This window comes from Pristiophorus japonicus, unplaced genomic scaffold, assembly GCF_044704955.1.
Source record: "Pristiophorus japonicus isolate sPriJap1 unplaced genomic scaffold, sPriJap1.hap1 HAP1_SCAFFOLD_75, whole genome shotgun sequence".
In the NCBI taxonomy this organism is placed as follows: domain Eukaryota; kingdom Metazoa; phylum Chordata; class Chondrichthyes; family Pristiophoridae; genus Pristiophorus; species Pristiophorus japonicus.
Genome location: NW_027254666.1, coordinates 1217585 through 1240857, shown reverse-complemented (window position 1 = coordinate 1240857; position 23273 = coordinate 1217585). Strand labels below are relative to the sequence as shown.

The window sequence follows — 23273 nt, the reverse complement described above, 5'->3', positions numbered from 1 at the left end:
GCCGAGGCTTTTGCATGTGATGTTTGTACCTTTCGAGTCTGAGGCCGATTTCTCTTGTCTATTCCGCCATGTGCCACGGTGCTTTCTGTCTCTCTCGTTGCAGTTATCTCAATGTGAATCTGTGGATTATATCTGAATGAATAGCCGTGCCTTTTGCCCACATGAAATAAATGAGGTGATCAAACAATTATTCATCTGTCACTAGGGAGCGAATGAACCAACATTTATAAGAAGATATAGTTTATCGTAAATATAACATTCCCTCTTGAGTGATAGAGGTTCAATTCTGTACAAAACGAAACTATGATCACGACGGTTTCCAATAGCCGCCTTTTAATGTATTGTCGCAAGCGCTACCATTGTAGCTCAAGGAGTTTCATAATTAATAAACAAAGAAATCAAGCAATGAAACGGTAGAGATGGTTCTGAGAATGTGGAATGCCCTCGGCCAGACCAACATTTAAAACAAGGTTTAAAAACTGGCAGCTTGCAGGAGGAAGGGAAGAAAGGAAAGAGAGCCACAGAAAAGCCACGGGAGTTTCGGAAGCTAAGGGCGTTTGTCTCTGACCACAGCATAGTTGCGCAGGGCACGGATATTGTTGCTGTTAAATATGAATAAAATGCAACGTTTGTTTGCAGCTGTTTCCGTTTATGTCCCTTTTACCTAATTCTTAATTCCATTTGCCTGCGATGATTCCATAAATCTTCGTATCCTTGCCGAACAAAAATCGATCAATGTGAAACTTGAAAATGTCAATTGACCCCAACGTCGATAGATCTTTAGGGGAGGAATTATAAGACAGGTGGGATAGGCAGCTGTATGATGGGAGCACAAATACCACACAGCATTCGCATCCAGCTCCAGCGATGGAATCGGATAGCGCGCAGTACATATATGACAGTGTAAGCACCCAGGAAGACCGAGGTTGTGATCTCGCGCCTCCCCTAATACAGCTGATGGCTTTGCTTGTGACATTTCGTCAGTAATCGAAGGTGCAATTGATGTATCCCCAAACCTTACCTATATATTCACTGTTTTATTCCAGCACAAAATATTGCAACGGAGGATGAAAATTGTACATATTTGTGGGATGGAGCGGAGGCGTTTTGACATTTAATCAATAACTCTGATGTAAATAATAATGTGCCGGAAATACACTCGATTTCAAAGAGAAGATATGTAAACACATTGTTTATCTCGACATAATTCCTACACCACATTCAAAAGAAACAAGTATTTCCTCTACATTTCGCTAAAAATGATGTGCTCCGTGTTGCAATGGCTCGTGCATTGGACTTCTCGCTGATTCTGATCTATAGAAACATTCAAACTTATCGATTCGAGTCCCATCAAATCCAAATGTAAATTAATAGAATGTTTACTGCACAGCAGGAGGCCATTCGTCCCATCGAGAGTGTGCTAGCTCTCAGCTAGTCCCACTCCCCCGTCCTTTCCCCATAGCCCTGCAGGACAGGGTTGGCTGGTTCCGAGGCTGGAAAGTAATTTTTTGCAGCAAACCACAACTGTCTGCGATAGCCGGTAGGTTTAATGTTTTGGGCCTGAAATCCACTCAGGTTTACCTGTTCGCCGCTACACTGTTTAAAGCTCCGTTCAGTGCTTGAATAACAAAGAGCTGTAGTTGCCGGGCTGCATTTCCCTCTCTCAGAGCCTGAGAGATCCGCCAGGGCGGGAGGCACCTTTAAACTGTCGCCCAATTATCCTTTACGCTTTTACAAGATTTCAAGAGAGCAAAAGAATTTCCCCTCAAGCTGCAATGATCTTTTCTGTTATTGTCTTCGCATGCTTCTTTCTATCTCTCCCTATCTCTGCCTCTTGTATTTCTCTGGTTTTCGCTGATTGACTTCTCAGGTTTAATGGACTGCCTGAGCTGATCTAACCAGCAACAAGGACAGCAATGGATAACGAAAGACGTGGACTATAGGACAGGAATGGTATAAATTAGGGGCAAATATCTTCACAGATATGTCCTTTCGCGCTCGCAGTGAAATAAAGCAGCACCGAATATAGTTGTCTTAAGGTAGAGTGTGCCTTAAGTGGATGCCGACACAGACGACAATATAAAGCTATAAATGCTTCAAAATCTTATTTGATAATACAGGTCACGTAATCAAAACTAGTTTTGTAAAGACATTCCAATATTGTTGTGTTGGAATAGTCAGCAATGCTCGCACGGCAGTTGCATGCCAGTTGGAAAGCTGGCTGAAAGAACACGCAGAACAGTGACTTTCTGCTGAGCAGACCATGAGCCTCCTTCTTGAAAATAGTTCTTCAGTCCCGCTAAGAGGGGATTAAGCATTATGGGAGTTGAATGGGGCTGTGCCCACGTGTATAGCAGGAAGTGTAAGGGGATTTTTCCCTTCCTTATCAAACAGAAATGACTCAGTTGCAGAATTTGCTCGCACCACACGCAATTCGGCCCAAGGATGAGCCGAGCCGATCACGTGGAATTAATGCAATTCCTCCAGTCAGTAAATTCAGTTGGCATATCAAGAAAAATGTATGAAATGACCATGACTTAGTCAGTGAGCGCGCAGCATAATGGATAAGGTGTTTATTTAAGGTTTGTACCATAATGGTACCAGGAAATTAAAGTTTTGATAAGATTTGGATTCAAAGCCTAATTTATGTTATATTCAGTCAAATGCTTGGAAGGTTTATCAGCAACAAACGCTTAACAATGTAAATTGACACAATCGATTTGCAGTCCATCGCCTTAACCTCTCGTCTGCCATCTAGCACAACTCAACTATTCCATTTCAGGCTTTTTGCATCCATACAGAAATACGCTGCAACAAGTCCCTGTCACGACGTGTCCTGCCCGTGCACCCAGATCGATAATGTTGAAAATGTACAATCAGCTTCTGTAAGCAAACGGCCTTCAGTTACTCCAGGATGCCTGTGAACTGTCTCCTCAAAAGATGAGGTGCGGGCCCCTTTTAAATAGACCAGACACCCTGGCCAAGCCGGTTTCAAAACCGACCAATATAGAAGTCTCTACAGTTAAATCACATTAGGATTACTGTGTGCAATTCTCATCGCTATATTATAAAATAAACTAGCGAGGCACTGGATAGGGTGCAGAGAAGATGGTATACTATCAGGAAAGAATCGACAAGCTCAATTTATTGTGTCGTGAAATGAGAAGTCTGAGGGGTGAACTAATAGAGCTCCTTAATATCTTGAAAGCTTTTGATAGAGTAGATACAGAGTGGTTTCACTTGTGGGGAAAGTATGACACATAGATTAGTGGGAAAGCAGGTTGTGTATAGGGCATAGAGAGGCTGCAACGAGATTTAGATAGGTTAAGCGAATGGGTGAAGGTTTGGCAGATCGAATACAGTGTCGGAAAATGTGAAGTCATCCACCTTGAAAAATAAACAGTAAAAGGGAATATTATTTGAATGGGGAGAAATTACAACATGCTGCGGTGCAGAGGGACCTGGGGGTCCTTGTGCATGGATCCCAAAACGTTCGTTTGCAGATGCAGCAGGTAAGGCGAATGGAATGTTAGTCTTCATTGCGAGAGGGATGGAGTGCAAAAGCAGGGAGGTCCTGCTGCAACTGTAAAGGGTATTGTTGAGGCCGCACCTGTAATACTGCGTGCAGTTGCGTTCACCTTACTTAAGGAAGGATATACTAGCTTTGGAGGGGGTACAGAGACGATTCACTGGGCTGATTCCGGAGAGGAGGAGATTACCTTATGATGAGCGATAGAGTAGACTGGGTCTTTACTCGTTGGAGTTCAGAAGGATGAGCGGTGATCTTATAGAAACATTTGAAATAATGAAAGGGATAGACAAGATAGAGGCAGAGAGGTTGTTTCCACTGGTTGGGGAGACTTGAACGAGGGGGCACAGCCTCAAAATACAGGGGAGCCAATTTAAAACCGAGTTGAGAAGGAATTTCTTCTCCCAGAAGGTTGTGAATCTGTGAAATTCTCTGCCGAGGGAAGCAGTTGAGCCTAGCTGATTGAATGTATTCAAATCTCAGATAGATAGATTTTTAACCAATAAAGGAATTAAGGGTTATTGGCAGCGGGCAGGTAAGTGCAGCTGAGTCCACGGCCAGATCAGCCATGATCTTGTTGAGTGGCGGAGCAGGCTAGAGGGGCTATATGGCCTACTCCTGTTCCTAATTTTATGTCCCAAGTTCTTATTACTAGAGACCATCAATATAAGAAAAATCAGCAACAAATCAAATTGGGAATTAAGAATAATCTTCTTTAGCCAGAGAGTGGTAATTATGTAGAACTCGCTACCACCAGACAGGTTGAATCAAATATTATAGATGCATGTAAGTAGCGGTTAGATAAATATATGAAGGAGAATTGAATGGAGGGCTATGCTGTTAGTGCTGGATGTGGAAAGAGGGGAGGATGCTCCAGTGGACCACAAACGTCGATATTGACAGGTTGGACCGAATAGCCTGTTTTTGCATTGAATATCTTATGTAATCGTAAGAAGTCGACACCCATGGGTCCAATTCAAAAGTCAACTTCTCTCAACTTTCAGACCTAGAGGGAAAACACTGATTAATATTCCTGGCCTAGGGTTTTTCAAAAATATATAAAAATTGATGCTCTTTAAAACCAAGCTTTGGGGCATCTGCCGTAAATTCTCTTTTATGTGGCTCCGTGTCAGCGTTATTTGATTTGTCTGAAGCATTTGTGGAGCGCCGTGTGACGTCTTACTCTATTAAAGGCGCTACATAAATGCAAGTTGTTGTTGTTGTAGTATTTACATCATTGACTCCCTGTTTCAGGTTTCAAAGAAAACGTGCTAGTTGAGAAGGCATGTGGCATACTTACCTTTATTAGCCGAGGTATATTGTACAAGAACAGTGAAGTTATGCTTGAGCTTTATAAAACATTACTTGGGCTACAGCTGGAGTACTGCGTAGACGTCATTGCAGGAAATATGTAATTGCTCTAGAGAGGGTTCAAAAGAAATTTACGAGGATGTGCCTGGACTGGGGAATTTTAGCTATGAGTAATGATTCGGTAGGCTAGGTTTGTTTTCATTGGAACATAGGAAGCTGAGGGGAAACATTATTGATGTGTTCAAAATTATGAGTGGTAGAGAGAGACTGGACAGGAAGGACCTATTTTTCTGAGCAGAATGGTCAACAAACAGGGGACATAGATTTAAAGTCATTGGCAGCAAGCTTAAAGGGGAATTGACGGGAAATTTCTTCAACCAGAGCAAGTTGGGAGTCTTGAACTCACTGCCTGAAATGGTGGTTGAGGCAGAAACCCTCACCGCATTGAAAACACGCTTGGATATGCACTTGAAGTGTAATAACCTACAGGGCTATGGACCAAAAGCTGGAACATGGGATTCCGCTGGATAGTTCATTGTTGGCCGTGTTGATCGGATGGGCCAAAATATCCATCTTCCATGCTGTAAATAACTATGATTCTATGATTCAGTTCTAAGCGAGGATCTAACTACAGATAAGCCGGACGTGGAGACTTTACGAGTAGAATTAAGAGATAGGAAAGGATTTAAGACAATAGTGGGAGTTGTGCATAGGCCCGCTCGTCGCAGCTGTGAAGTACTAGAATATATAAATTTGGTGATTGGACAAGCGTGTCGTCAAGACAATGTGGTTTTAATAGGGGATTTAAATTTTCATACATATTGGGATAATCGGACTAGCACCTGTCAGAAAGATTTTTCTCCTTAGAATAGAAAACGCTTAGAGGCGATTTCTGACATAAGTTCAAAATTATGATGTATTTTGATAGTTAAAAAGGAAAAAGCTTTAAAATGTCGCATTTAATGTGATAAAATCTCGATAAACCAAATGGTTTATGAGACCGACGCCTGACCACTTGGCCACCGCACCCAGAAAATCTCGTGCTTTGTCCGCTAGCAAGGACACGATGGGCTCAATGGTTTCCTTCTGTGCTGTAAATTTCTATGTTTTTTTGGTTCAGTCACTGAGGTGATGTTACTACCAATATGCTGTTATAGAAGGAGTTCCAAGATTTTCACCACGCCACAATAATGGAAAGGCGATATTTTTCCTGGTTTATTATCTGCGGAGTTGATACTAGAGTTGGAAAAATCAATCTTCACCGTACATTCCCACTTCTGACTTGATGATGAAGGGCAGGTCATTGATGAAACAGGTGAAGATGAACTCCTGCAGCGATATCCTGGGCTGAGATGATTTGCATCGAACACCCACAGCCATTTTCTTTTAGGCTAGGTATGTCTCCAGCAGTGGAGATTAACCCCGCCATGAATTCAACGTTAGAAGCCTCCTTGGTGAAACATTCGGCAAAATGCTGCTTTGATGTCAAGGACAATCACTCTCACCTCATTTTAGAATTAATCACTTTTGTCCATATTTGGACCAAGGCTGTAATGACGTCGAGAGGCTGGGGGTCCTGTCGGAACTCAAAATGAGCAACGCAGAGCAGTTGGATCATCCTACGTTCGTGAAAGATGCTACGGGAATGCAAGCTCGTGCATTTACTGTTTGAAAACAATGCACACTTGCATGATGTATATTTGTAGGATCAAATGGGTCATCGAGCTGAAATCTTACTCCTACCTTCCTCTTTGCACAGGCCCTATCAGGGCGTCAAAGCATTGCACGTTTTAAAATGTCAGTGTTAAATAAATTGTTTCATTCTATATTTCTTACATATAAAGAAGGCACAACAGGCAGCCAGATATCCCAGTTTGCCGATGATGCAAATATTGGTGATATAGTAATTCGTACAGACGTTAGCGTATACTTATAAAGATATACTGATAGATTAAATGAATGGACGATTCAGTGGCAGATAGTTTACAAACTGGTAATTGTGTGGTCACCCATTTTAGATCACAAAGTTTATATCCGAGTATTAATTAAATGGAGCACAGCTCGGAACGATGGATTTCCAAAGTGGTTTGCAGTCCCAGTGCGCATTCCGCTAAAATGCAGTAGCAAGTTAGGAATATATTCGAAAAAACAAATGGCATGTTAAGCTTTATAACTAGGGGTTAGACGATAAAGCATTGGAAGTTTTTCTTCAACTGAACAGAGATGTAGTTAGACTATATCTGGAGTACTCTAAGTTATAGAATATAATAGATTCATCGAAGTTTACAGCATGGAAGGAGACAATTTCGGCCGATCCTGTCCACGCCACGGTTATACAGCCTCATCACACTTTCCACCTTACGCTCCATAACCCTGCACGTTACGGCACTTCAGGTGCACATCCAAATACTTTTAAAATGTGCTAAAAGTTTGTGCTTCTACCACTCTTTAGGTAGTGCGTTTTACACAACCACAACTATCTGCGTGTGGAAATTTCCCATCACATCTCCTGTAAACCTTCTCTAATTACTATAAATGTATGGCCGCTGGTTGTTGAGCACTCTGTTAAGGGAAAAAAGCCGTTTCTATCCAATATATCTAGTCCCTTGAAGGGCACGGACCCGTAGAATTGATAGGCTGGATTGAAGTACTCACCAGAATGGTGCCAGGGTGCCACGGGTTAAATTATGAGGAGAGATTACATGAACTAGGCCTGTACTCCCTGGAATATAGAAGGTTAAGTGGTGGTTTTATTGAGATTTTTAAGGTTTTGAAATGAATTGATAAGATGGAGATAAAGCTTTTTTCACCGTTCGTGGGGGAGTTTCCGACAAGAGGACATAATGTTAAAATCAGAGACAGGCTATTCGGCAGAGAAGTTTGGAAAATCTTCTTCGCGCAAAGGGTGATGGATTTATCATCTATAAAAAGCAGGATAGACTAGCTCAATTAAAAATGTTAATTTTAGTTTGATAGTTTTTGCTAGACATTGGTTAAAATGATGTGGAGCCAATGCAGATGGATGGAGTTATGATAGAGCTCAGCCAAGAATTAACAGAATGGTAGATAGGCACAAGGGCGGAATAGCCTAATCCTGTTCCTTTGTTCAGTCAATTGGCAGAACACGTGTTATAAATAAATAAACGTTGTCTTGAAGGGAGAATTAAAAATATATCATTTGCAGAGATTATGGAACGCTTATACGCTTTAATAACAAACAAGCATTAAGTCTAATTCTGAAACCAGTTAATTGAACATTTACTTGGAGTGGATTGGAACCCACGCAGGCATGCATCAGTTGGATTTTAATTCCAACGCCTTAACAACTCGGCGATCTGGTCATGGGCACGCTGCAGTGCAGTGCTTGAAAATTTGGCAAATCGCTTGGAGACACCAAATTTAGTTTTAAGCCCAGAGCAAACTACACGTCCGCAGACTCTGCAAACATGGGAGGATAAATATCTTGTAAAACTGTGGGTGGTGAAAAGCTGAACTGCAAAATACAGCACTTAGGCAAATAACGCATTGAACTGGTCGTCCGTAACTAGACAACAAACCCCCTTGCATTAACCCACAGAACATGTAATCTTCCCGTCAACACTGAACATCTTTGAATGAATAATGTTAAAATGCACGTCAACGACCCAGTATCAGCAATCTCAGACTAAACCAGCGCTTAAGGGATAACTCATAATGTATGGAGTAAACTGATAGGGGGGCGATGGAGAGAGTGACAGAGAGAAAGTCATATTTGGACGGATAAACAGATCCCCAATGAGAAAAGCATACAGAAATTGACTGCAACTGAGATAGACATAAAGCGACACTGACACACAGAAAGAAAGTTAGAGTCAGAGAGAAATAGAATGAATAATAGAGAGAGAAAAAGAGAACCATCACACTAAATGTGAGAAAATCCCTGCCGGCACGGCCCGGAATTAAATCCGTGTGGTTGACAGGTGAAAATACAAGCTCACTGAGAGAGAGGATTGTAGCATCACAGAAGCATGGGATGAAACACTTTCCCCAGAGCTCGGCAAACTGTTCGCTATCAACCATTTACACAGTTTCCTTCTTGAGGTGGTCATGCCGCAGCTTAAGAGCGTGCAGGTAGAGTGGGAGTGGGTGATCAGCAGACAGAATAGGAGGACTAAGCAGGTAGTGCACAAGCCCCCGAGTCCATCTCGCTCGCAAGCAGATATTATCTTCTGAGCATCGGTGTGGACATAGTGCCTCTGGCGAGTGCAGCCAGATCCAAATCTACGGCACCGAAGGTGGTTCAGCTGCACAGGGGAGGAGAGAGAAGAATGCAAGAACTATAATGGTCGGGGTTTCAATAATCAGGGGAGCAGACAGGCTTTTCTGCCACCGCAGACGTGACACCAGAATAATATTTTGCCTTCCTGGAGGCAAGGATGTCACCGAGCGGCTGCAGCGCATTCTGATGGAGGAGGGTCATCAGCCAGATGTCAGTCTCCATACTGTTACCAATGACATCGGTAGAAAGAGGGGTGATTTCTGCAGGCAGAGTTTGGGGAGCTACGAGAGACGTTAAAAAGTAGGACCAGAAAGGTAGTAATCTCAGAATACTCCAGGTGCTACTAACTAGTTAGTCGAGAAATAGGAGGATAGAGCAAGTGAATTCATGGCTGGAGAGATGGTGCAGGAGGGAGGGTTTAATTTCCTGAGACATTTGGACTGCTTTTGTCGGAGTTGGGACCTGTACAAGCCGGACGGATTGCACCTCAACAGAGCAAAAACTAATAACCTTGAATTGCGATGGGCCGGGGGAGGCGCTGGTTGCTCGTGCTGTTGTGGAGGGTTTAAACTAGTTTGGCAGGGGGATGGGAACCTTAGAATAGATTCAATAGGGAGGGGAGTAGAGTTTGAATTAAAAAGCAAAAAGGTAAAAAGTGAGTTTGTAGGACAGAGGAAACAAGTAGGAAAAAAGGGTAAAAAAAAAAATTAAAAAATAATTTTGTCTAAATGCTCGTAGCATTCGTAACAAAACAGATGAGTTGACGGCACAATAGATACAAATGAGGACGATCTGATAGTCATTACATAGACGTGGTTGCAACGTCACCAGGATTGGAAACTAAATATTCAGGGGTATTTGACATTTCGGAAAGGCAGACAAAAAGGAAAAGTAGGTGGGGTAACACTGTTAATAAAAGATGGGATCAGTACTTTAGTGTGAAACGATATTGGCTCAGAGAATCTGGAGTATGAATCAGTTTGGGTGGAGTAAAGACACAATAACAGGAAAAAATCGCTTTTTGGCGCAGTCCATAGGCCCCCAAACAATAGCTGCACAGTTGGATGGAGTAGAAATCAAGAAATAATGGAGGCTTGTACAAAAGGCACGGCAATAATCATAGGGGCTTTTAACCTTCATAGCTTCTGGATAAAATTAATTGGTCAGGATATACTTAAGAAGACATTCATAGAGTTTATCCGGGATACGAAGGACACGAAACAGAAAGAGAGAGAGAGAAACAGAGAGAAAGAATGGGAGAAAGAGAGAGAGAGATAGTGATCGAGGGAGATATAGAGTGACAGAAAATGAGAGAAAGAGGGTGAGTGAGAGGGAAACAAATAGAGAGAGGGAAGAGGGATAGTGCAAGGGAGAGTGAGGATGACAGAGAGGCGGAAAGGGATAGAGCGAAAGAGAGAGAGATAGAGAAAGAGGGAGGGAGAGAAAGAGAAAGAGTGATGGTGCGCGAGAGAAAAACAAACAGACAGAAAGCGAGACCGAGCGAGAGCGAGCGAGGGAGACTGGAGGGTGCGGGCCGAGGGAGAGGGAGTTAGCGAGAGAGTGAGAAATAGATAGAAAGAAACTGCCGTGAATTTGCTATATATTCCCAAATCCAGGGTAGGAACATGAAGTTCCAACACAATTACGTTTTTTCACCTTTCGAATCCTGAAAGGCGCGACAAAATGTAAGTCATTTGGTTCATAATATTTACAAACTGCGAGGCATAACAATTAAACAGGTTGATAAGGATGTTTGTCTCTCTCTTTGTCCCTCTCCCTTTCTGTCTCTGTCTTTGGCCCTCTCTCTCGCTCTCTCTGTCTCTCCATGTCCCTCTCCCTTTCTGTCTCTGTCTCTGTCTTTGGCCCTCTCTCTCGCTCTTTCTGTCTCTCCTTGTCCCTCTCCCTTTCTCTCTCTGTCTTTAGCTTTGGCCCTCTCTCTCGCTCTCTCTGACTCTCCTTGTCGCTCTCCCTTTCTGTCTCCGTTTCTGTCTTTGGCCCTCTCTCTCACTCTCTCTGTCTCTCTCTTTGTCCCTTTCGCTTTCTGTCCCTCTCTCTGTCTTTGGCCCTCTCTCTCGCTCTCCCTGTCTCTCCTTGCCCCCTCTCCCTTTCTATCTCTGTCTCTGTCTTTGGCCCTCTCTCTCGCTCTCTCTCTCTCTCTCCTTGTCCGTCTCCCTTTCTGTCTCTGTCTCTGTCTTTGACCCTCTCTCTCGCTCACTCTGTCTCTCTTTGTCCCTCTCCCTTTCTGTCTCTGTCTCTGTCTTTGGCCCTCTCTCTCGCTCACTCTGTCTCTCCTTGTCCCTCTCCCTTTCTCTCTATATCACTGTGTTTGGCCCTCTCTCTCGCTCTCTCTGTCTCTCCTTCTGCCTCTCCCTTTCTGTCTCTGCCTCTGTCGTTGGCTCTCTCTCTCGCTCTCTCTGACTCTCCTTCTCCCTCTCCCTTTTTGTCTCTGACTCTATCTTTGGCCCTCTCTCTCGCTCTCTCTGTCTCTCCTTGTCCCTCTCCCTTTCTGTCTCTATCTTTGGTCCTCTCTCTCGCTCGTTCTGTCTCTCCTTGTCATTCTCCCTTTTTTTTTCTTTCTCTGCCTTTGGCCCTCTTTCTCGCTCTTGCTGTCTCTCTTTGTTCCAATCCCTTTTTGGCTCTGCCTCTCTCTTTGTCCATCTCATCCCCTCGGACTATCTCTCCCCTTGCGTCCTTCTATCTCTCTCTCTCTCTCTCTCTCTCTCCCGAATACCCGCAGAATAGCGAACCACATGGACAATGAAAGAAACAGATTAGTGTCACTGTCCTATTTCAAAATCGCAAAATGAAGGAATTACTACTCCCGCGATAAGTGCACCGGTAGAATTGATAAATGTTGGAAGTTTCGGGGGTGCGGGGGAGGGGGGGGGAGGCGGTGGGTTGTGGAGGCAGTTGCTCCTTGCACCTGAGACGTCGAGATTCAAGAACGTAAGGTTAGTAACAGGCTTTCGTGAAAATAATTGCACTATGGGTTGGAGTCTAAAGAAGCTACGGATCTATGAAGTATTCAGATATTTTACATCTGCTGTACAGGACATGAAGAGGCCATTCGCCGCAATTGGTCTTTTCAGGCGTTTATGCTCCACAGGATGATTCTCCAACTCTACTTCATCTAAGTCTAGTAGCATATCCTTCGATTGCCATGTCGCTCATGTTCGTATCCTGTATGCCTATCTGCTATTCACCTCAACTACTCCCTGTGGTCGCTCGTTCCACAATCTAACCTCTCTTTCTCCTGATCTCCCTATTGGATTCATGAGCGACTTCCTTATATTGGTGACTTCCAGTTTTACTTAGTGTGACACAAGAGCTTTCCAATCCTCACCACCGGCAGGACACCTAGACTCCGTCAGAAGCAGCATTCACCACCAGAGCCGAAATCTTGCTCGGCTTAACCGCCTGTTTTCAGCGGGCTGCAGCATATCCCATCCTAAAATGCAAATCAGGAACGACCGTATCTGGAAACAGTTGAACGATCAGTGATTAGACTTTGAATATTACAAGGACTGTAGCGCATCCAATGGTGAATATGCTAAACAGGACGGACAGAATCTGGAAATTGCAAAAGGTCAATGTGTGGCCTGGGTCAAAACTGCAACCACAACATGGGCTAGATATAAACGAGGTCGGTATGTAGGAGTGCGCTGTTATATTATAAACATTCGGTGTGTAAATATGAGTGGAATATTTCGATATATATTGTGTCAATGTATATGCACATTTGTCACATTTTTCACAATTTTTAACTAGGATAGAAATTCACTGTTGATTATAAAGGTAAATTGTTACTTTTTGCTCTCTCAGTTTTCGTGTTTGACAGTTTGGATTTAACTACAATTTTCGGCGATAACCGCTCTATATCTTGATACAATCAGTCTGTATTCCATTTATCAAAACACACAGTCAACAGGACTGAAAACATGGGACTCTACTAACCACAACCACCCCGAGAAACTGGCCTTAACTCTTATATTCTCGTTTCTATCCTCAAACCGCATTTTACCCTAGTTTTCTAACCTGTTCTTCACTCCATAACCCGCCATCGTCGACAACTATCCCGCGTGTTATACCTTGTCAAAGTTTTTTTCTAAACTCCATTACATCACAACCACTGTATTTACCCAGCTACCGTGTTTTTTTTTAACCTGCTCAAAGAATTACATGAGGTTTGAAATGTGTGACCGTCCGATGAAATTCGCATTGGCAAATTCTATCCTATAACGCTTTACCTCGGCAAGTGGAAAAATCGTCCTTAAATAGAGATTCGGAAAGGTTCCATACTGCAGTTGTTAATGCAACTGTCCTGTAATTAACCAGCTTCGCTCTATCTGCCTGTAAAAACATTGTTACTACATTGTCCACACCGAGTTACCCAGCATAGAGCCCTGAGATAGAGTTTCTGGGGCCGTGGGAATTCCTTCCATCATCTCCTTCAGATTCCTGGGATATAAGCTTTCAGATGCCGGTACTTTGTCTTCATTTAGCCTAAATCAATTACCTAAACATTTCCTTTATCCGTCATATTATTGCTAAGTCTGTAGCACATTTATATTACATTTGCTTCACGATAAATTTATTTCATGTTAATGGGAGACGCTTATTTCACAGCCTGAGAAAAGCAGAAAAGTGTAAGCAGGAAAGGCAATGAATGTCTTAATGTCGATGGGAAAGTTTCTACATTAGGTATTGGAGCCGAAAAAGGAACCTGTCAAACTAGATTTAATGATGAACAATCGACCAGAATCAGTTATCAAACTGAACGTCTTGCTAATAATGTAGGTAATGTGATTACAATTGTTACTGTTTTTAAGAGGCATAATGGAGTCAGAAACCACGTTTTTATCTCAAAGTAAGACCAATCTGAAGGGATGCCAAATGTAATAAAAGCAGATGTCAAATAACGTGCAAGGCATATACAAGTTAGCAATAAATGTTTATTTGAGTATATTAAGGGAATAGGAGAGGCAAGAGAAAATGTTGTCCCTTTAAAGACAGATGCAGCAAAACTATGATAGAAAGTAAGGAAATGGAAGAATGGATAGCCAGCTAGTTATATATTAGTAAAGAGACAGTAGGCTGTAATTGTAGTAAAACATGAGAGGTGCTGTTCTACAGCGATCTGTGCTGTGACCATAGCGGTTCATAAAATCATGGGAGATTCGAAACTAACATTCGGCCTTCCAGCAACAGTTAGCAAGGGCTGAAGTGAATGATATGTTTTATAAACGTCGGGGGTACATCCAGGGACAATGATGTATGGATGATGAACTCAGGAATGCTGAGCGGTTTAAGGCTCTCCAGTCAGATTGCAGTCTCTTCTGGAGACGTGGCTTCGAATCTTACATTTGACAGATAAACATTTCTTTGTACAGAATCTTTTTATGTAGTTTCTGCATTTTCAGCGCAGTTGATTTATACCTTCCAGGAAACGATGTCGCCTTGCAGCCATGGCAGGTTTCTTTTATTAGTTGTAAGTATGTATTGTGTTGGGGTCAGCAGAATAGGGCAAGTGGAATAAAAACATAAGAAATAGGAGCAGGATTCGGCCATTTGCCCCCTGGGAGCCTGCTCTGCCATTCAATAAGCTCAAGGCTGATCAGATCTAGGACTCAGTTCCACTTCCCTGCTGTGTGCCCGTAACGCTTCACTAACTTATCGTCCAAAAGTCTGTTTGTCTCCAACTTAAATTTATTCAATGACCCAGCCTCCACAGTTCTCTGGGGCAGCTAATTCCACAGATATCCGACCCTCTGAGAGAAGAAATTCCTGCTGATCTGTTCTAAATTGGCGAATCCTTATTCTTCAAGTTTGCCCTCGAGTTCTAGATTCCCCCACTAGTGGAAACGTCCTATCGGCAAGTACCGTATTGAGTGAGTCCCCTCACTGTCTTATTCAGTTAAATAAGATCACCTCTCTTTCTTATAAACTCCAATGAGAATAGACGAGATCTGCTCACCCTTTTAACATAAGTCAACCCCTTTATTGCAGGAATCAACCAAGTGAACCTTCTATGAAATGTTTTATTAAGGTGTACAAAACTGTAAGCAGTACTCTGCTAGATGCGGTCTCACCACTACCCTGTACAGTTGTAACAGGACTTCTCTGCTTTTATACTCCATCTCCCTTACAATAAAGGACAGCATTCCTGATTACTTGCTCTTGTGCATACTGTTTTGTTCTGTTTAATGCACAGGGACCGTAAGGTCCCTATGTACTGCCGCATTTTGTAATCTCTCTCCATTTAAGTAATAATTTGCTTTGTTATGTTTTCTGACAAGTGGATAACTTCACAATTTCATGCATTATATTGCTTTTGCCAAATGTTTACTTAGCCTGTGTATAAACCTTTGTAGATTTCTTGTTTTATTTTCAGAACTTGCTTTCCAACCCATCTGTGCTTCATCAGCAAACGTGGCTAAATTACACTCGGTCCCTTCATCCAAGTCATTGATATAGATTGTAAATAGTTGAGGCCCCAGCACTGATCCCTGTGGCACCTCACTAGTCACGGTTTGCAAGCGCATAATGACTCATTTATCGTCACTCTCTGTTTCTGTTATTTAGCCAAACTTCGATCCATGCTAATATGTTACCTCCAATCACGGGAGCTATTATCTTTCGCAGTATCATTTTACTTGGCATCTTATTGAATGCCTTCTTTAAATCCAAATATAACTCAACCCCTGTTTCCCCTTAAACAACCTGCTCGTTACATCCGCAGGTAACTCAGGAAAATTTGTCAAACATGATTTCCCTTTCATAAAACTAGGCTGTCTCTGTTTGACTGCATTATTATTTTGCAACTGTGCTGGTACTGCTTCCTTTATAATGAATTCCATCAATTTCCCAACGACAGATATTAGGTTAACTCGTCTATAGTTTCCTGCTGTCTGCCTCCCTTCTTTTTTATATGTAGACTTAAGATTTTCAGGTTTCCAATCAGCTGGGATCTCTCCAGACGCCAGTGAATTTTGGTAGATTACAAACAATATCTCTGCAGCATCTTCGTTTAAGACCCGAGGCTGCAGACAATCAGCTCCAATAGACGTGGCTGGCTTTAGTTCCATTATTTTACTGAACTCATTTTCTTTAGTGATGGTGATTGTATTAATTTACCCCTCAAAATCGGCCCTTAATTATCTATTATTGGGATATTCTTAGTGTCTTCTACCGTGAATACCGCTCCAAAATATTTGTTCAAAGTCTCTCCCATTTTTCTGCTCCCCATTATTTATTTCCTAGTCTCAACCTCTAAGGTACTTGAGCAATTCTCTTCATCTTTTATATACCTGCAGAACCTTTTAATATCTGTTTATATATTTCTTGTATCTTTACTCTCATAATCCATGTTCACTCTCTATTATTTTTTCAGTCGTCGTTTGCTGTTATTTGTAAATACTCTGGCCTCCCACTAATCTTGCCTACATTGTATGCCATTGTTTTTAATTTGATACCATCCTTTACTTCCTTAGTTAGCCACTGTTGGTTCTCCCTTCACTTAATGTATTTCCTTTTGACTGGAATATATTGTTGTGGAGAGTTAGGAAATATCAACTCAAATATCCGCCATTGCTCATCAACATTCTTGGACTTTAATCTATTTTACCTATCAACTTTAGTCAACTCTGCATAGCTTTGGAAGCGACTTTATTTAAGATCATTCTGTTGAGAATCAATCCATTGGTCTCAAACGTTGCAGTAATCAACATCATAAATTATCGGATAGCAGTTAAATCATTCCACAGAAATCTACAGCGGCTTTTGAAGAAGGTTCACATAAACTTTCATATTTACAGCATGGTTAAAAAAAACTCAATTAAAGTTCTGTTACAACAATCAATTAACAGTGATTTTTGTAACTACACTTGAGTGTCTCCACGTTAGATTCACATCTTTTTGTGAGTTGTTATTGTGTTAAATGCAACGGTTTTTGCGTCTCTGATTATTCCAATGTAATTAACGGTATGTATATTGTTATTTAATGCATTGGGGTGGAGGATCTGTGTTCGTTATCAAGGTATTTTTGAGCGCTTCAAATGTTCAGTCTGGCCTCAATCGACCATCTCATATCCCCGAAGTGGGAGACGGCAAACCATCTGTGACATTCGATTTCAACGTTTGCTTTAATTAACCATGCTGATATTTATAAAATGTGATGTTCAGAAGATAACTACTCATGTTACATTAGACTTTCTGAAGCAGCAAAAGTTTCGCATACGCTCTCTGATAGATCCCGAGCTAGCCTTACTCACTCCAATACCTCCTCAGCGTCATTAATAAATCCTGAGCTTCCCTTACTATCTCTGAAACCTACTAAGCGTGGATTACCCGCTCTGATATCCTCTGAGGTCCCGCAATTTCTCCAAAATATTTTGAGAGTCAGTTACTCTCTCTGATATCTACTGAGAACCCTCATAATCACATGACACAATTTCAGAAAACCTTCAATTCCCACAGATCCTCTGAGATCTCCTTGCTATCAGAATCCCCAATAAGAAATTGTGAGACTCCCCGATACCATGAGCAAAGTGTATTTTGAATGCCCGGGTGCAGGATAATGCAGGGAGAAATGGCTGACCTTACAGCTGGTGAGTAGCAACGTTAATTTAGAACTTGTGTTTGAAAAGAGCACAGAAACGTTCAGCTAGGACTTGCGCCCTTGCGGCAAGTTTTGAGTTGTCTGGTAAACTGCTATAGTGAAAGCACAAAATTATGAAAAGAATGTGCTGGCAACATTCAGCAGCTCAGGCATCATCGGTGGAGAAATATTGCTTTTCCCAGGACCTCACTTCAACTTTGATTTATACTTCAAGTCGTTCATATCTTACAATTCCAACCACTCCGTGGAATCAAAAGTTGTGGATGGAATTCGGGCTTTGCTGCTTTGAGCAAAGAGATTAAATGAGCAAAATAAAACTCCCCCACTGCGGCTTGGGCAAGAATGGAACTCAGACGGAGCAGTCTTGAATGAGTAGAAAAAAGCAAATAATAATATTATTCAATGCAAAAACGATATAATTGGAAACCACACACAGTCGATTAGCGGCCCATCACCTTAACCTCTCAACCCCCTTGACCCGTGAACACAGCTCAGGAAGCTCATTTATTTCCTTCATGGTCTCAAATGAGGCAACGGGAGAGCTAGCTTTCAATTATCTATCACCAGCATCATATGAATTGCCTTTGGCATTGTAGCGTGGCTGAGCGATGTCAGGCGCTGAATTTATGTTCCAGTTCCCGAGAGTGTTTGTGCTAGAAACCCACCGCTGTCAAAGTTCACTTTATATTGGTGTTTTTAAACGAACTCAGAGTTGCAATGTTAAAACCCAAAAATAAAAATTGCTGGAAACTTTAGCAAGATATCGAACGAGACAAACTCTTCACAAAAAAAAATATTTTTTAAATCGGCGTCGTTCGTCGCAAATTTGATTTTTTCATTCATTCCTGGGATGTAGGTATCGCGGGCAACGCCAGCACTTATTGCCCATCTCTCATTGTCCTTGAGAAGGTGATGGTGATCCGCATTCTCTCGAGGCCTCCTTTTCTGAAACTTCCAGGCAATCTGCAGAATAAGTTTGGAAATAGGTCAGCCATCTCAGCATGCTTTCTTGAAGTACGTAAATATTCCAGGTCTCTCTCGAAATCTTTTGTTTCCTCAGAACAGGTCTTTAAATCTCCAAAACACTCCAGAGGGATCCGATTGAAGAAATTAAACGATTTGGATAATTGATTTCAATAGAGAAAGTACCCGCTGCGAGCAGGGATCAAAGCTGCACAGGGAAACCGCAGAGAGGGGAGTCCGCGAAAATTTAACCAGCGTAAACAAATTCACTTTTATACCATCAGTTCCCCTTAATATCGTGACAACTTCAATCAAATCACAACTTAATCTTACAAATTCAATATCATACAACGCTGATTTTTGTAATCCTCTCCTCGTAATTTCTCCTCGAGTCCGGGTTTAATTCCTCTTTAATTACATTGCACTCACTCAAATATGAATATTTATTTCCTGCATTATAAATAAAAAACAGAAACAACACAATTATAAACCAGTACTACGGCAAAAAATAATTGGTATGTGTGTAATTTACAGAGCCGGAACAGACGCGATGGATGGCAGCCCCATTTTGCGCTGAATGATTCGATGATCCTATGTCTTCTTTTTTATAAGACAGCTGAAAAGGCATCTGATACCGCACAGCATCTGCATGTGGCTCTAGTGGCATGATCGATTAGTGCGCGGTATTGATATGACAGTACAGGCACGCGAAATGCCTCAACTCTAACAGACACTGGTTTTGCTAGTAACATGTGCAGCGGAGTTGAAGGTACACTTGGTCGGTTCTCAAACTTTATCTACTTATTAGAGTTTCCATGTGAGCAGTTAGGTTCCTCTGGGCCGCAATGTTGCAAGTGCAGGTGAGAGTTTTACAGATTTATAGGAGGGAGCGGGGCCGTTTCCATTCATAAATCACTAACTCCAAAGTTAGGAAAAATGATCTAGAAACAGACTCTAATTCAACGCTCTGACAATGGTTTTGGCACAAAGTGGAATATGTGTCAACACACGGAGTATCTGTATATGCTTCCGACATAATATTCAACACAAGCAAGATTTCCGCTGAACAGCTTGTTGAGAATTTCGATAAAGATCATCACATGTGTTCGACGTTTGCAAGCGATCACTTAGAGGTGGCAAATGAAGTTTGACGGGAGCGGACAAACCGCCCCGCTCGCTGGGAGCAACCCTACTCCTCAGACTACCACTGCCATTTATAGGATTTTCGGCGTTTTTTTGATTTGAACAATTAGGCAGATGTTGGCAATGGTGCTGCAAGAAACGCATTAAAACCGTTGAGGTGTTAGGGCTCGGGAGCGGCTTTGTGGCGCAATGTGTATTGCATTGACCATTTATATCATTCTATTATACAGACACATTCAAAGGTTATCGGCTCAAATTTTAGGCAGGGTTTGGTGTTTAGGACACCGGAAGTGAACATGTGGAGCAAAACCTCATCTGTCTTCATTCCGTCCGCACTATTTCGAGAATCGGACCAAAGAAAGAGACACAAAATAACTAAAAACCTCCGAAGCTCGGAATCTTTACGTCTTCAGCAAAACGCGCTGCCAACTGCACTATTCCGGCAATTCTAATTCAATGAACCACAGTAATGAATGAATTGTAGCTGTGCTGCAAAAGTTCCTCACCGAAACTTGAATAAGTAACAACACAGGTGGAACGCGAACCCACAACCTTGGAATGATTGTTTGAAGTTTACCTAGAAATCTAATGTGCTACAGATTGCAACACAGGGCCGAATACAGAATACGTTTCTGAATTAGTGACTTTGTGCTTCATGTTAGTGAATGTAAGATTTGATATGTTTTGAAGGTATCTCTGCAAATCATTTAACCTCTGTATTTTTAGCAACGCATTAGTGAGAGAACCAAGCACATTGCTCCGAGAAACCCTTCTCTAAACGTGAAAAGATGACAGTATTTAATGTGAAGAGTTTTGATTTATTCGGACGCACATCTGGAGTAAAGTCCGCCGCGACACAGGTGTGATACGATCACACAGTCTTATAATCTGGAGTCAGACGGATACAATCCTGTTGTGTCTCAAATACCCCCACACAATGAGGCGCTTCTTCTACATGGTGGCACTTTGAGACATCGCTTCCTTAATTCTTACTTTGTGACACATGAAGGTTTTCCAATCCCCACAAGCTCTCGTGGGGTATAAGGCAACCATGTGAAGCAGCATTCTCTGTCAGGTTCCATATCCCGCTCGCTTCTGCCGCCTGCTGCCAATGATCGACAACTAATACAATTGTAGAGATCGGGCGCAGAGAATCATCAGAGAAAGTGGCATGATCTCAAAATACAAATTAGAGGGGCAGCATCACGGGAACAGGTAATGTTGTGGGGTATGGAATTCGGTCAGAGCTGTAAACAAATAGGTGAAAGATAAAGATAAATATTTTCCGGAGTGGGAGGGTCCAGTTCAATGGGAGCTACACGTAAAATTAGAGCTAACCTGTCCAAGGATGATGAAAGGAATCGATTTGCTCACAGAAGGTAGGGAAATCCTGGAACTTCCTCCCCTAAAAATCGGTTGATGTTGGGGGTCGAATGACAATTTCAAACTCGTGATTGATAGATTGTTGTTAGACAAGGTTATGAAGGTGTATGGAATCATCGCACAGACCAGCTGTGATCTAATTAAATGTCGGAGCAAGCTTGAGAGGCTGAACAGCCACCTCCTGTTTCTATTTTTCTATGAACGTAACAGGACAGAAACAGAAACAGCTGCAAACACACGTTGCATTTTATTCATATTTAAAAGCAAAATAACCATGCCACGCGCAATGATGCTGTCGTCAGTGAAGAACTCCCCCGACTTTCCTGTGGCTCTCTTGCCTCTCTCACCCCTTCATCCCACACACTGCATGTTTTTAAACCTAGTTTTAAATCTGCTGCTCTGAGCCAGTGCATTCTGCAGTCTCACAACTCTTTCTGCAAATACCGTTTCACTGCTTGCTTCTATGTTTATTGTTATGAATCTCGTTGAGGTGAAATGGGACTGCTTCGGACATCGATTTAAAATATGGCTTATTGGAAACACGTTGGGGTCATAATCTCGTTCGCACAGAACTGAATCTAAATCGTTCAAGTTGGAATATTGTATTTTCTGGATGACAATAAACAATATCTTGCTATAAATGTTGGCTCCTCATTTCCCTGGTGTCAGAGGAGGCATTATCTGCGTCCTTTATTTATTTCACGTTAGAGACAAACATAGCTATCCATTCAGAATCAACGCACGGATTGACATCGAGATAAATGCAGCGAGAGATACAGGCAGCATTGGCACACGTGGCGGAATGGACAAGAGAGATGCTTAAATATAAAATGGGCTCAAACTCTAAATGGAAGTGACAGGTGGCTGATAGATATGAGTGAGTGTAGGCGATAGACCAAAGGCGTGGTTTGAATCTGTGGCTTAACTAGTCAAAGCGCCTATCTAGTAAACAAAAGATGGTCGGTTTGACTCACAGCGGGGCTGGCACTTACTATCTTCATGATTCACAAAGGGAGAGTTTCTTGCCATGGAACAGAGCTGCAATCGTTTTAAACGTAACTGGGGTTGCACTAGTTCCCATTCTGGATTAAGGCCCTATTCAGTGCGTGGCTTTGGTCGCTTACCACTGTTGCTATAATTTCTGGCGGGGTCGAATTTGGCCTCATCAAAAAACTATATATTTTCTGACCAGCGCCGTGTGTAACTTTGCTGCAATCAGAAAAAAACCGTGACAGCTGGTGTGTGGCGCCGTGATCGTATAGTGGTTAGTACTCTGTGTTGTGGCCGCAGCAACCTCGGTTCGAATCCGAGTCATGGCACATCTCGCTTTATTTATTTTATTCACTACAGCACCTGCTGATAGAACACAGCCAAACATCTATCCTTACAAAATTAAACAGATATTACGTTTTTAGCGGTGGGCACATATTTACTCCTTCAAACCCACCTCTTCTCCCAGCTTTTTCTGCCTTCCACAATCAATAGCACTCCTTTACTTTGCTCACAATTCTCCCCGCAACAGTTTGTCTGGTGATGGCATTGGCGCGAGGCTGAATGATGAAGGTGATTTGCTTCAATGTTATTGAGGTCTTGTCACGGTCATTTAACTCACTGTGCGAAACATCTTTTTTTCTATTCTGAATCTGTCTCAAAACCGACCATTTCTGAAAGTCGCTCACTTGAAGTAACGGAAGGCCCTTTGCTTACAGAAGCTGATTGTAGATTTTCAATATTGTCGATTTGGGTGCACGGGCAGGACAAGCGGTGAAGGCACGTTGTCACAGGGGAATTCTGTTTAGATGCAAAAATAAATAAACGGAATGGCTGATCGTGTTGCGAGACGAGGTGACCGACTTGATAACGCGATGGACTGTGAATCCATTGAATTCTGCACACGTGTGTCCAGTCCCATCCTCGTGGGTAGTGTGTTAAATATTTGATGCATGTGGTTCTTTTGTCAATCACCTGAAAATTCTTATCCAAATTCACCATTTTTCCCTAGCTTGCTACACTGAGCTCATGACATGTCTCAAATTATTAATATATACTTTAATGGGAAAATAAGGCAA

General features: G+C 42.2%; 1 non-coding gene across 1 annotated transcript; it reads left to right on the top strand.

Annotated features, from left to right (window-relative positions):
* Positions 1 to 22451: 22451 nt before the first annotated feature.
* Positions 22452 to 22523, top strand: trnah-gug (transfer RNA histidin (anticodon GUG)). Its single transcript has one exon. It is a non-coding gene; the product is annotated as a tRNA-His (tRNA).
* The last annotated feature ends 750 nt before the right edge of the window (positions 22524 to 23273 follow it).